The 12,407-nt window shown below is 30.8% G+C and overlaps 1 protein-coding gene across 5 annotated transcripts in view; it reads left to right on the top strand.

The window, feature by feature from the left end:
- LOC107449324 (uncharacterized) overlaps positions 1-12,407 on the top strand; it is a 235,323-nt gene that overhangs the window by 178,308 nt on the left and 44,608 nt on the right. For 2 of the 5 annotated variants that reach the window (XM_071179029.2, XM_087165398.1), the window contains one exon: positions 8,984-9,070. The exons of the other annotated variants lie outside the window; for them this stretch is intronic. The gene's annotated coding sequence lies outside the window, so the exon portion shown is untranslated. The remainder of the gene's footprint in view (positions 1-8,983; positions 9,071-12,407) is intronic. 5 annotated transcript variants of the gene reach the window in all.

Below are 12,407 nucleotides of genomic sequence, written 5' to 3'. Positions count from 1 at the left end.
GCTGAGTGGCATAAGTAACAACAACAGCAAGAATTCATAAAAATGCAAATAGTTAACGTTTAGGGCAAAATTAACTATAGCCACCAGCTACAGGACGACTAAATATAACAAATGGCTATTAAAAATTGTCTGCCAGTCACCATCCGGTTGCTGATTTTTTTCCCAAAAAATTCACCGCATGTTATTATTATTATTATTTTTTAATAAATATGGAATTATTCCGAATGATTTATAATATTCTGAAAACTACTTTACTTTAAACTTGTTTTTTAAAATATTTGTTCATTTTTGAATTGAACATTGTAATGTTTATCACATTTTGAGAAATAATTAAAAAAATTCTCCCTTTTACGTAATTAATGTCAACAATTTCCTTAATCGCACTGTTAAAATATTATACCTGGCCAGTAGCCACTAATCAAATTTCCTAGTTTTGCCTTTTAGGTTATAACCATTTTTGAAATACATAATGAAAAGAAAAATTAAACTAATATACTTACAATCAGTATAAGTGTACCATCAATTCATGGAAAACTTAATTTATTCTCCCAAAAAAAGGTTTCAAAGTACTCTGTAAACAGTGAAAAAAATTTTTTAAAAAAGCGTTTTTTCACTTTGACTTAACTTGGCCAGTACACTGCTATAACTGTGGCTTTAGTTTCACTCCAAATTTAATGTTGAACAACTCCAAAAGTTGTATGAACGAATGCTTTATTTCAAGTTAAAGCCAAATTAAATGTCTCCGTATACCCGACCAGCACTAAGCATTTCCAATTATTAGTCAGTAAATTAACCAAATATTAACAGTATTAGCCAAATTTCGAAATTCTTAGCCAAAGGCAAATCTTACGAATTTTTTATTATTGATTTTTTTATACAAAATACAAATCAATCAAAATCATAAAGTCAACGCAACATTCAAATTTTATCAAAAAATCAGAATGCAAATTTACTGTTAATTATTTTATAAATTACAAACTCAAATCAAGTGTCATTTTGCAGTTGCGAAGGAGTAAAGGAGCAATGAATGGGGGAGAGGGTGCAATAAGTAGATGTTGTTTTATACTCTTTGAGGGAAAGAAATAGGAATAGGTTGATGGGGTTCATTTTTGATAACCTCTTACACTAGATCAATAATATAAGGATAAACCTTAGGTATTGTCACGTTATTGTGTAGGTTATCTTCACGAGGAAACATATTCTCTGTAAAAATAATTACATGATAATATGCATCTTGCTACCACATAATCTGTTTTACTGACACAAACTGTAATAGAAAAAAAAATTATCACGTGATATCTGCAACGAACGTGGTAATCTGTATTTTATGGAAGTGCGTCTCCTGTTTGCATTATCTTTCTTGTTACTTATTATCTGGACTTATTGTAATTCTAATTGGTTATGAGACGTATCTAATGAAAATTACTGTAATCAAATAAAGCTACGGGATTTGTTCGGAAAAATTCTTTTGATCTTTTTTTTTCTTCTTTTTTAACAGGATATAGGGTAATATATATTTTTCTTTTCGGTAGAAAAAAATCATTCTCCAATACTTTCTTCAAAACCGGAATTTACGATTTCACCGAACTTATCATTTTATCACATTAGGTGAAATGGCAAATGCTTAACGCGGGCCCTGCATATATACACTGTAAGTAATGTAGTTTTATCTAAACACCAAACATGAAAAATGCTTACAGCAATTTCCAACAATCAAACCATTTATAAACTGTTTTCTCTTTCGGAAACACCAATTAATGTGTACGTATGAGTTTTCCAAGATTGCAACGGTAGATTGTTTATAAAATGAACCCAAAATGGTACAAGGTTTTTGTCTAATACTACATTGTACCAAGTGAAGTGAAAGAACATTCGTAATGTAGTGAAACCAAAAAAGAGTTAAGTACGGTGCATCATTACAGCCCTTTGATGTAAAATAGTAGAAAGTGTTAGTGTTGGATACAGTAGTGTTGAGATACACTAAAATATTTCAGTGTAAAAGAGCCGCTGGGTAGGAAAAAAAAGAAGTAAAGAACGTTTTCCAACTGGACTCATTCTTATTTATAGAAGCAGTCACTCGTTGCCTTTTCCAACCAAGTTTTCGGGTTATTTACATTTATAACGCACTTTCGAACTTTTTTCGAAGCAGAAAATAAACTGTTAAAAAAAGGGAGGGATCACTATCCATTACAGTTGGATGAAAAATCGATATTCGAATAAATTTAGCCGGCCCAGGAAAAGGCAGCGCCGAGAAGAATTTCTGCCATCTGCGAATGTCCCAACAAATGCAAATGCGTAAACACCAAAACCGGATATATCCGGCAATCAATATTCAAATAAGTTATTGCTCAAACTTTGGAACAAAAGGTGACGAGGGTAGGAAAGAGGGTAATTTATCGAGTTTTCCGATTTAAACCGTTAGGCTAACGTAGGAAGAGTAATTAGAGAAATCGTTCCTGAATTCCGTTTTATATGTGATGAGTGGTAATCAATATCATATTTTTCCGGATTTTCCTCTTATTTGGAGAGGATTGTTTGATTTAGGATCATTTCGAATAGACGGATTCATGAAATGTATAAGTAGGAGGAAAAAAGAAAAAAAACGTATGAAATGCGAGAACACGATTGGATAATGTGCTTGTCTTTTTCTTCTTTTTTTTATTACTTTCATCGTGTTTTCTATCAGAAAGATAATTTTTAGATACTTTGTGACAGTTTCGTTTCTTTTTTTTTCGAAAAAAATTGATTGGGGTTATTTTTAGAATTTCATCGCGATTATGATTTTGAACATTAAAGTATTTTAATTAAATATCTGAAGATAGGGATTTACTATTTCCTGCAACTTTTTCAACTTAATAGCAAATAAGATTTACATTGAAAAAAAAAAAACATTTCTAATTATTAAAATACGAAACAAAACAGTTTTGAATTTAATAATTTTTGAAGTTTCACAATTTTTGCTAAAATCATTAGTTTGTGTGGCCGTGCAATCAAGCGGATTAAATTTATAAAACAAGGCTACATAATGTGTGGAAATGATGGATGACGTTTCCTCATTGATTTCTCTAAAGTCAAATTAAAGATTAAAAATCATTTTTTTATTAAATTTTTTTATGAATATTTTTATAAATTTGTAATGGGCTATGTGAGAAGTATCGATGCGATACATAAAGCCTGTCGTTTTAAAAAGAAATATGAAAATAATTTTTACAGTGCACAAAAGGAAAAGAAATGCAAATTACCCTAAATAACTTTTGATATATTGATCGGATTTTCTCGTACAAGAAATCAAACATAATGATTTGAGAGGGTGACCTCAAATATGCTAATAAGTTAGTCCAAAAGATATATTTTCTTTAGAGAAAGAGGCCCTGAAGATGGGTCTAAAAATAAATGAAAATAAAACTAAATATATGCCTTGTACTAAAACAGCCCACAGGAGTACCCATCTAAAAATTGGGGGACACTCATTTGAGGTAGTGGACAGCTTCACGTATTTAGGCTCTGAAATAAATAACAGGAACGATGTAACTGCAGAAATACGAAAGAGAATTACAGCGGCAAATAGGTGCCTTTATGGATTAAGAAAGTTTTTAAGATCAAATGTAATCAAGAGAAAAACAAAGCTGTTATTATTTAAAGGCCTCATTAGGTCAGTTTTAACATATGCTTGTGAAACATGGACACTGACTCGTGCAGATGAAGAAATGCTGAGCATATTTGAGAGAAAGATATTACGGTACATTTTTGGAGGAATTAATAAAAACGGTCAGTGGTTAAGAAGATCAAATTTAGAACTCTATCGATCATATAAAGAACCAGACATCATAAGATTCATTAAGGTCCAAAAGATAAAATGGGCAGGCCACTTAGTAAGAATGGAAGAAGACCGTATTGTGAAAAAGATTTTTGATGCCCGGCCGACAGGAACACGTAGAAGGGGCAGGCCAAATCTCAGATGGCTAGATACCCTGGAGAAAGATTTATCTATACTAAAAATAAAGAATTGGAAGTCCATTGCCAAAGGAAGGACAGCTTGGAAAAAACTACTGGAGAAGGCCAAGGCCCATCCTGGGCTGTCGAGCCAATGAGGAAGGAAAAGATATATTAAGTTAAGAAATCAGACACAAGCACTAATTTTCTCTGAATAAACATACCTTTTTTTTCCGACGGATTATGGTTTCAGGGCTCCTAATATTGGGGAATATCGGCCTAATAGTTTATTTGTTCAAGAAAGCAACTGAAAGTTTAAACCCCTTAATGCTAATCTTCTTTTTTGAGTACTTCGCTATATTTCTAGGGCTTTTCTTAAGAAGAAACATTTTTGAAAGCAATTATAAAATTCATGTCTCCAAAGATAAATCCGTCAAATAATTATTTTAATAATTATTTATAATTTTATTTTATATTAGCCGAGAAAAATTATTCAAATGCAATAAATGCAAATCTTTACACCATTAAAAAAAATGTATTTCAATATAGCAAAATACAAAATTCGAAAACAATTGGTCAAATAGTCCCTGAGAAAGTGAATTTCAAAAATTCAGATATTTAAAATTCAATTTCTTCTAAATTAAATTGATGAAGATATCTGTATTCATTACAATGCAAAAGTTTTTGAATATTATTAAATAAAATAATAAAAATAATAAATAATTATTAAAAAAATATTTTTCATGGGAATTTATTTGGATAAATAAGTTTTATAATTGTGCTCATAAGTTCCATTAGCTCCATTTCTCTCAAATAATAGATAAATCCGTTTAGCAACATATCTTCCATTTTAAAGATAACTACATTGAATTTTATCCTTTCTACTTTAAGGATAACGTGAAATTCATATTTTTAACTCCATTTCTCCTCCTTAGAGTTTTTCCATTTAACTACTCATCTTCCAGTTTGGAGTTAACTGCATTTCATTTTATAAAAAGATAGCACAAAACTCATATTTTTAATTCCATTCCTCCTACTTCATACATACTTTCATAACTACAGATCTTCCTACATTTCAATTTTTCTACTTAAAGAAGAGTATAAAATTTATATTTTTAATTCAATTTATCCGACGTTATAATTAATTTCATTTAACTACAAATCCCCCACTTATGGAAAAGCGACACTATTTTCTATTACTCTCATTTAGAGGATAACTCTAGTTCATAGTTTAAAGGGGCAGAATCATAACAATTTACGATATCCCTATTAATGTCAAAACCTGTAATATGCAGTAACCCAATAAATGCTATTTAACGTTTTTTTTTCCTCGAACTAACTATAAAACATTTTCAGAGAAATGAATCATGATGCCATCTGTTTACTTACCTTCGTAAGGTTTTCATGAGAATTAGTTTTATATCGAATTAAAAACTATATTCATGATTGGACAATTAGTTATTAATTTTTAAACAGTTAATTACTATTGATTATTATACAGTTATTGCGATAATGAGTATACGACAGATATTATATAGGGTGGATAAGCAAATAGAAATTATACTTTTATACTGATTTTTTATGAATATAATTGATTTTCTTTTGTATTCCCATTTAGATATTTAAGGCATGTTAAAAAAAAAAATTTTTTTTTGCATCAATTCCATGCGTCGAGTGCCGAAAAATGGCGTTAGTTCAAAATTTTAAACTCTAGTGTCAGATAAATCATCCTCTTATAAATGAAGCAAAAAATATTATTTTAACGTATTTAAATAGTTTCGAAAAAAATTGGAGATTTCGTAGTTTTCATTCGTGAATGATTCGAAATATCCACTTGAGTTTTTATCTTTTATAATTTACACTATAATTATTTCCTGAATTTGTAGTTAACGATTATACTTCAAAATTTTCACAGCTTCATAAAAATGCAAAGAATGTTTTGGAAAATATGAATCCCGATATAGTATCAGAAATGATATTATTGAACTGCCTATCGTATCATGGTTCAATGCACCACAGAGCCTCGATATTTTTTTTACAAGTTTAAAAAAAACAAGAACATTTGGTAGATATGTGTAGTGTTTTTTTTTTCATTCTGAGTAACTCATATTTCGAAAAAGAAATGCTAAGCCTCCAAATTTGGCGTAATGCATTTCAGTTTAATGGCCCAAATCCTTACCAATGCATTTTAAAATGAATAACTATCAAGAACACAATTTCAAAAAATCTGAAATATGCTTAACATAAAATTTATTTTCTCTCCGAATACTGGTTGAAACATGGGCATGCGAAAAAGATTTTACAATAATCTCACAAATGCACGTAGCGTTTTAAAATAATTCCTCTTTTTCAACTTGCTCGAAACATAATATCGTATCATTAACATTAATTCAAAATTTGAAGATTAAAGAAAAAAACATTGTTACTTAATTTGAAGTACTCTCCTTATAATTAATCACCATTTTACCATCTCCTCGACGTGCCAGAAATTATCTCACAGATGTATAATCATTAACGTGGTTCAAAAAATTCTCAAAACCCTTTTCCTTCAAATCTTAAAATCAAAGAAAATCATGCTGAGAAAGTAGATAAGAGGGGAAAAAAAAAACATTCTACCGTTTAACGTTGGTGGCTCTGACAACCCCAGTCAAGATATTTCAAAATAAATCTGCCCCCCAGACATGCCCTCTTCAAGATTTACCCTTTCTTTCCACAACAAAATTTTCTCTCATTCCCTCCCCCCTCTTTTCCCCCCCTCGTCACGCGAGATCATTTACATTTTAAAAATAGTTCTCCAAAACTCTTACCCTCATTACTGCATTAAATTCGTGAACGACACTGGGGTTAATTCATTCTCAGTGTTGTAGGGGGAGAAGGTGGGGTAGGAGAGGTATGAATGGCCGGACCTCTGGTAAACTGCCAAGAAGACTTAGGAAGACAAATATGGGGGAGAAATGAGGGAGAAGAGGGGGGATTTCTTCTTCTTCTTCTCAAACTTTTGGTCTAGTTTTGGAAAGGGGGTGGACTAAAGAATAGGGAGAAAAGGGAAATTGAGTTAAGAATCCCATCTTTTTGGGGTCAAGCATGTGATTTGGAATGAAAAACGTGTACGACTGGCTTAAGCAGGACGAATAAAATAAAAAAAAATATTCGGAACGAGTTCCCGAGAATGCAAAAGACTTGAAATAAATCGTCCGTTTTATTTAAGGTTGTTTAAAGGAAAGGGTTACTCTCTTGATTTATTCCACTCTCTTTTCTAACTTGCCGTCTTTTTGATAATTGATAAAGTTTCTCCTCATTGCGGTTGCTTGAAGCTGCATTAATTTTTACGCCACTGCGGTCCGGAGTTTTATTTCTGCACCGAAGAAACTTAATGAATAATAATATTTAGAAAGATTTTTTTTGGGGGGGGGGTGGAAGAGCGTCAGCGTATGTTAAAGATTTAGAGCAGTACTTTCCAAAATGTGCTTAGGAATTCGTGAAAATTTTGAGTCAACCATCATTTTTAAATAAACTCTTGTTCCGAGTGTTGAGGGAAAAAAATTCCCGAAGCTCTTTCAGCATGTGACTATGTCCTGAGGTATACTGCCCGCAACTGATTTTGATTTTTCTGCCCCTCAATAGTTTATGTATGTAAGATTCTAAGTCACGATAATCAATCTTCGTGGGATTCTGTGCCCCGATATTCAGTACAAGTGGGGTTCTGTGCTAATATAACCAGTCCTTGTTAGATTCTGAGCCCTGGTATCCAGTTTCTGCGGAATTCCGTCCCCAATAACTAACTGTTCCACGCTTACCAACCCTCGTAAAATTAAGTCCTACAATAAATAGTTCTTTTGACATTTTGCTCCACAATCTTCGTTGGATTCAAAGTCGCGGTATCCAGTTTTTGCTGGATTCTATTCGTAACTACCAGTGTACGTGGGATTATGTCCCACAATTACCAGTTTAAGTGTAATTCTATCACGCGAAAATCAGTTCTCGTTGAATTACGCATCACGATAACTAAACCACGTGGGATTATGTCCCACGTTATTCTGACCTCTTTCTTCGAAAGCAAAAGAATGCAAAATTTAAGATAATTCTTGGTGATGATTAAAGAGAAAAATGTTCCTTTTGCATTTTGTTACCCATTCAATTTAAAATTACGCATTTCTAGGACACATAAAAATATAATAAATTTTACAAGTTTGTGATGCGTAATAATTAGCTTCCTTTTATCATAAGTTTTCCTAATTTAATGAGTTAGCAATCTTTACAGAATGAATTTTTTTTTGTTTTTCTATTATACTGTTTCCTCTGAAGAAAAAACTACTAATACTTTAAGAATAGATTTTTTTCAAAGAAAATTTTACTACGTTAGATTCTGTCCCTTAATATTTTGTCCTACGATTCGATTCTAGAATGCTTTGTCCGTCTGTCATTCTATCCTTCTCTCCACCCCCCCCCCCACCAGATATTTTGCGAACAAAAGATTTCTGTTGTTTATACTTGGTCCGCGTTAAATTCTGCCATATGATAATTAAAATAGTCGGAACCTTAAAAAAAATCAAATGTTACTTTAGATTTATTCTAATATTCCTGATATAATCTAAGACGTTGCTATAGTCTAAGAAAAATTAACCCCAATCTATATTGATTCCCTTTTCTCCAAGTTGATGAAACATCTGCATTTTCCATCTTTTCTCCCTTTCATTGATCATTTACTCCTCCCCAACTGTAAAATCTATCTTGATTTGAAGTTTCATTTTATAAAATAGTTCAATTTATTATAAATTTGTATTTTTATATAAAGTTTGCTATGGTACAAAAATTAGCCATGAAAAATTGATATAATTTGCCATTCGCTAAGACTTTTGAAATTCGCTGGCTAAATTTACTGGCTAATAATTTTTTGAAGTCATTAGCATGGGCTATATATATATATATATATATATATATATATATATATGTATATATATATATATAACTTTCACCTATAATTCTCATATGTATATATATATAAACTTTCACCTATAAATTTTTAATTAATTTATTTTTTATTTTTCAGGTAAGTCTACAAAAGACACTTTTGAAATAAATCAGTATGTTCAAAATGCTTAGTTAGTATGAACTCTTGGGAAATAATTATGATCAGGTATGTTTTTTAATGTTTCATAATGCTCAGCTTTCAAAAGGCATTATTAAATGAATGATATAAAGGCGAAGTGTTCTATAAGCATTACCTTTATAGTATCCATATCTAAATATTTCTTTGCATGACGACAAAAAAAGTTTTGATTCCTTTTTCGCATTGGCAACAAAGAATAAACATATCAAGCGTGTCAGTTGTCACAAACATGAAAGCATAAACATACATGTTTACGAATTTCAGGGAGAAAAATTTCTTCTTGAGTGGATAACGAAGAGCTGAAATAAACTGAGCTATAAGCTGGGAAGAATTGGAGGATTAAAAAAGCATAGTTCAATAGTTCAGATGAGCAAAATTTCTATATTATGTTTTAATTAAGCAGGTTCAATGATAATAATTTTATTCATTTATTCATTTAGTCCTAACAGTTAGGTTAATTGACAGCTATGCAGCGATAGCTCAAAATTCAGAAATTTATAATTGCTTTCTTAGCAGAGTGATGAATCTTTAATAGTAATTGCACTGGTTTTCCATGTCATTTATTTCAATTTAAATTATTTTAGTTCTGTAACTTATTGACTAAAAATTTTAAATTTTTAAGCAGGAATTAGTTTTAAAGATTTTAATAATTGATTTAAGTTCTTAAGATTTTGCGCTAAAACACATTTCAAAAGTAAACCGAACGAAGCAAATCAGTATTATATATCAGCTAAGAGTAATAACTGGAATTTCTGAAGTTACCATTTTACAACTACTGTACCATCAATATTTTTGAATTAAAAAAAATACATGAAAATTTGCTAGTTAAGCAGTTTTTCCTGAATTAATTTTTTTAAAGGAAATAATTGAAACTAATTAATAAGCATTAGAAAAAAAATTGTAAAGGAGTTACATGTCTTACAAAAATAATCTAATTTAGTAAAAAAATACCCTACTAAGTGATGTCGTGTATTCACACTTAATTCCCACTTTTATGATATAAAGCTTTTTCAGAGTCTTGCATTTCTTCACATTCTTCTGAAAATAAGAAATAACTGAAATCTCTACATTGGCTATATGAAATTAATATTTAAAAAAATGTTTTCAATTTCTTATGAATAAGAAAAAGTGTTTCTACTCAGGTTTTCTGCTCTAGTGTTTCTACTCGAACCAGTGTAAACATATTGTGTCACTTAATCGAGAAATTCAGCATTCAGTTTATGTAGTTGGTACTATATGCACTAACAATAGGTACTATATGCACCGTTGGTGATCATTTTAGATTTTTCAGACCGGTACTAAAGAACCATTTTTATCTATTAGATAAATAATTTTTTCGGGCCATTTAATTGTAAGATAAAACCCAATATTACCTACATTAGAAAGCAGAATTAACAGAACTTAAGAAAGAGATAAGCTAGAAAAGCTCCGAAAGTCAATTCATTTGAAATAAACGCTGATTTTTAAAGTAAAATAACTTCTTCAATTTGTCAGGCTTGGCAGAATCAAAAAAGTGCTTACAATACAAGTTTCGAAAAGTATTGCACCTTAACAGCTATGTTTCTAAGCAGATGTTTCTGAAGGGGAAATGGCGAAATATTTTTCCTTGTGAACCTCGTAATCTACAAACTGCGCAACTTTTCAAAATATTCCAACAAAAGGTTATTTAGTATTATATTTATGATTCATTTTTCATTTTAGCAAACGCGGGTAATACTTCAAGACTTCATAAGACATAAGTTTTAATTGTATGAATATTCAACTCAAATAAACCTTCAATATAGCAAACCCTTATTGCAACCCACTTTTTTACAAAATTACATTTTATAGTTTACGTTAATAACGTGATAGTTAAAAAAATATTTCCTTAAAAAAACGTGTAATAACTTATTTTACATGATGTCAACGAATATTTTTTTATCAACAATTTCATTTCTCTTCGCGTCTACTTCCATTTATTAAGAATTTGCTAAGAAGTTTATTTCATTAAGAAGTTTTACTTCCTTTTTCTACTTTAACAATCTTTAATATTACGTTTCGTTCAGCATCATAACTTTCCAAAATGTACGATTCCTTAAAAACAAAACAAGAATCTGATTGATTTTTCGAGGAGTTCCATCGATATTTATATATGGGAATAGTTTGTTTATGGAATATCCCAGGGATCTTCAATTCTGAGAAAGAGAGTGTGTGTATTCGAAAGTCGGAGTTTGAACTACTGAAGTAACAATCTTCTCTGAAATCTAGAAAAGGAAAAAAAAAAGAATAAAAAAAAAACGTCATATCATTAGGACACTATTGTGACCATCAATTTTAGAAGCTAGAGGAACGCGCAGAAGACGATATCAAAGTTGGCTGCATCCTTTGAATAGAATTTTCTTGTCCTTTAAGAAACATTCCCAAAAGCAACAGAGTATATTTCTATTTTGTCTTCGTGTTTTATTTTCACTTTTATGAAGCTCGTTTGTTTTGATTGTTTGCTACTACCACAATAAAATGGTTCATGATATAGCACACATTAATTTTCTGACTTTATATATATATATATATATATATATATATATATATATATATATATATATATATATATATATATATATATATATATATATATATATATATATATATATATATGTATATATATGTATATATATATATATATATATATGTATATATATATATATATATATATATATATATATATATATATATATATATATATAGTATAGTGTGTGGTTTTTCTTGTTTTCTTCTCCTTGTAACGTTGATTAGTTCTATCTAAAAGTACTCCATGGAGTTAGCGAGCTAGTTTGTCCCAATGTTTGACTTAGGAGTTCTTTTGTCTTCTGGGTTCTGCACCGAATTACAAGGCTTCGGTGTTGAACACTGAGAGTCGTAAGCCCAGAATTGTGTTGCTACTTAATGTCGGTAGAAAAATAAAAACATTTCTGTGATACTAATCACCAACGTCATTGTTATTTTTGTAATAAATGCTTGCCAATGGGAGTAACACGTCATCGACAATTTTTTTCTTGGCAAAGGCATCTTGACCAAAGTCAGTCGTAAAACTGTTTTTTTCTTTTTTTTTTTAAATGGTGGGCACTTGGGGTTTGTCCCATTGGCCACAGAAATGCCAGAAGTGCTGCTCTCTTCTCGTTACCCAGTGGGCACCTGTGGCGAAGGTACGGCGGTAGAGCAGCGTCGCCCACGTCACACAACCACAAACCCCTTTATAGGGTGGGTCACATTCACACAAAGAGGGAAGGCCATAGAACATAGAGAGAGAAAGAAAAATTCATGCCCTGACCAGGATTCGAACCCGAGGCCAATGGCTTCACACTCAAACACGCTAACCACTCGGCCA

The sequence above is a fragment of the Parasteatoda tepidariorum genome, chromosome 6, assembly GCF_982258835.1.
Source record: "Parasteatoda tepidariorum strain Cologne lab strain chromosome 6, Ptep-v5.0, whole genome shotgun sequence".
NCBI classification, from domain to species: Eukaryota; Metazoa; Arthropoda; class Arachnida; order Araneae; family Theridiidae; genus Parasteatoda; species Parasteatoda tepidariorum.
Note: the sequence above shows the minus strand (reverse complement) of the source record. Positions and strands in the feature narration are given on the sequence as shown.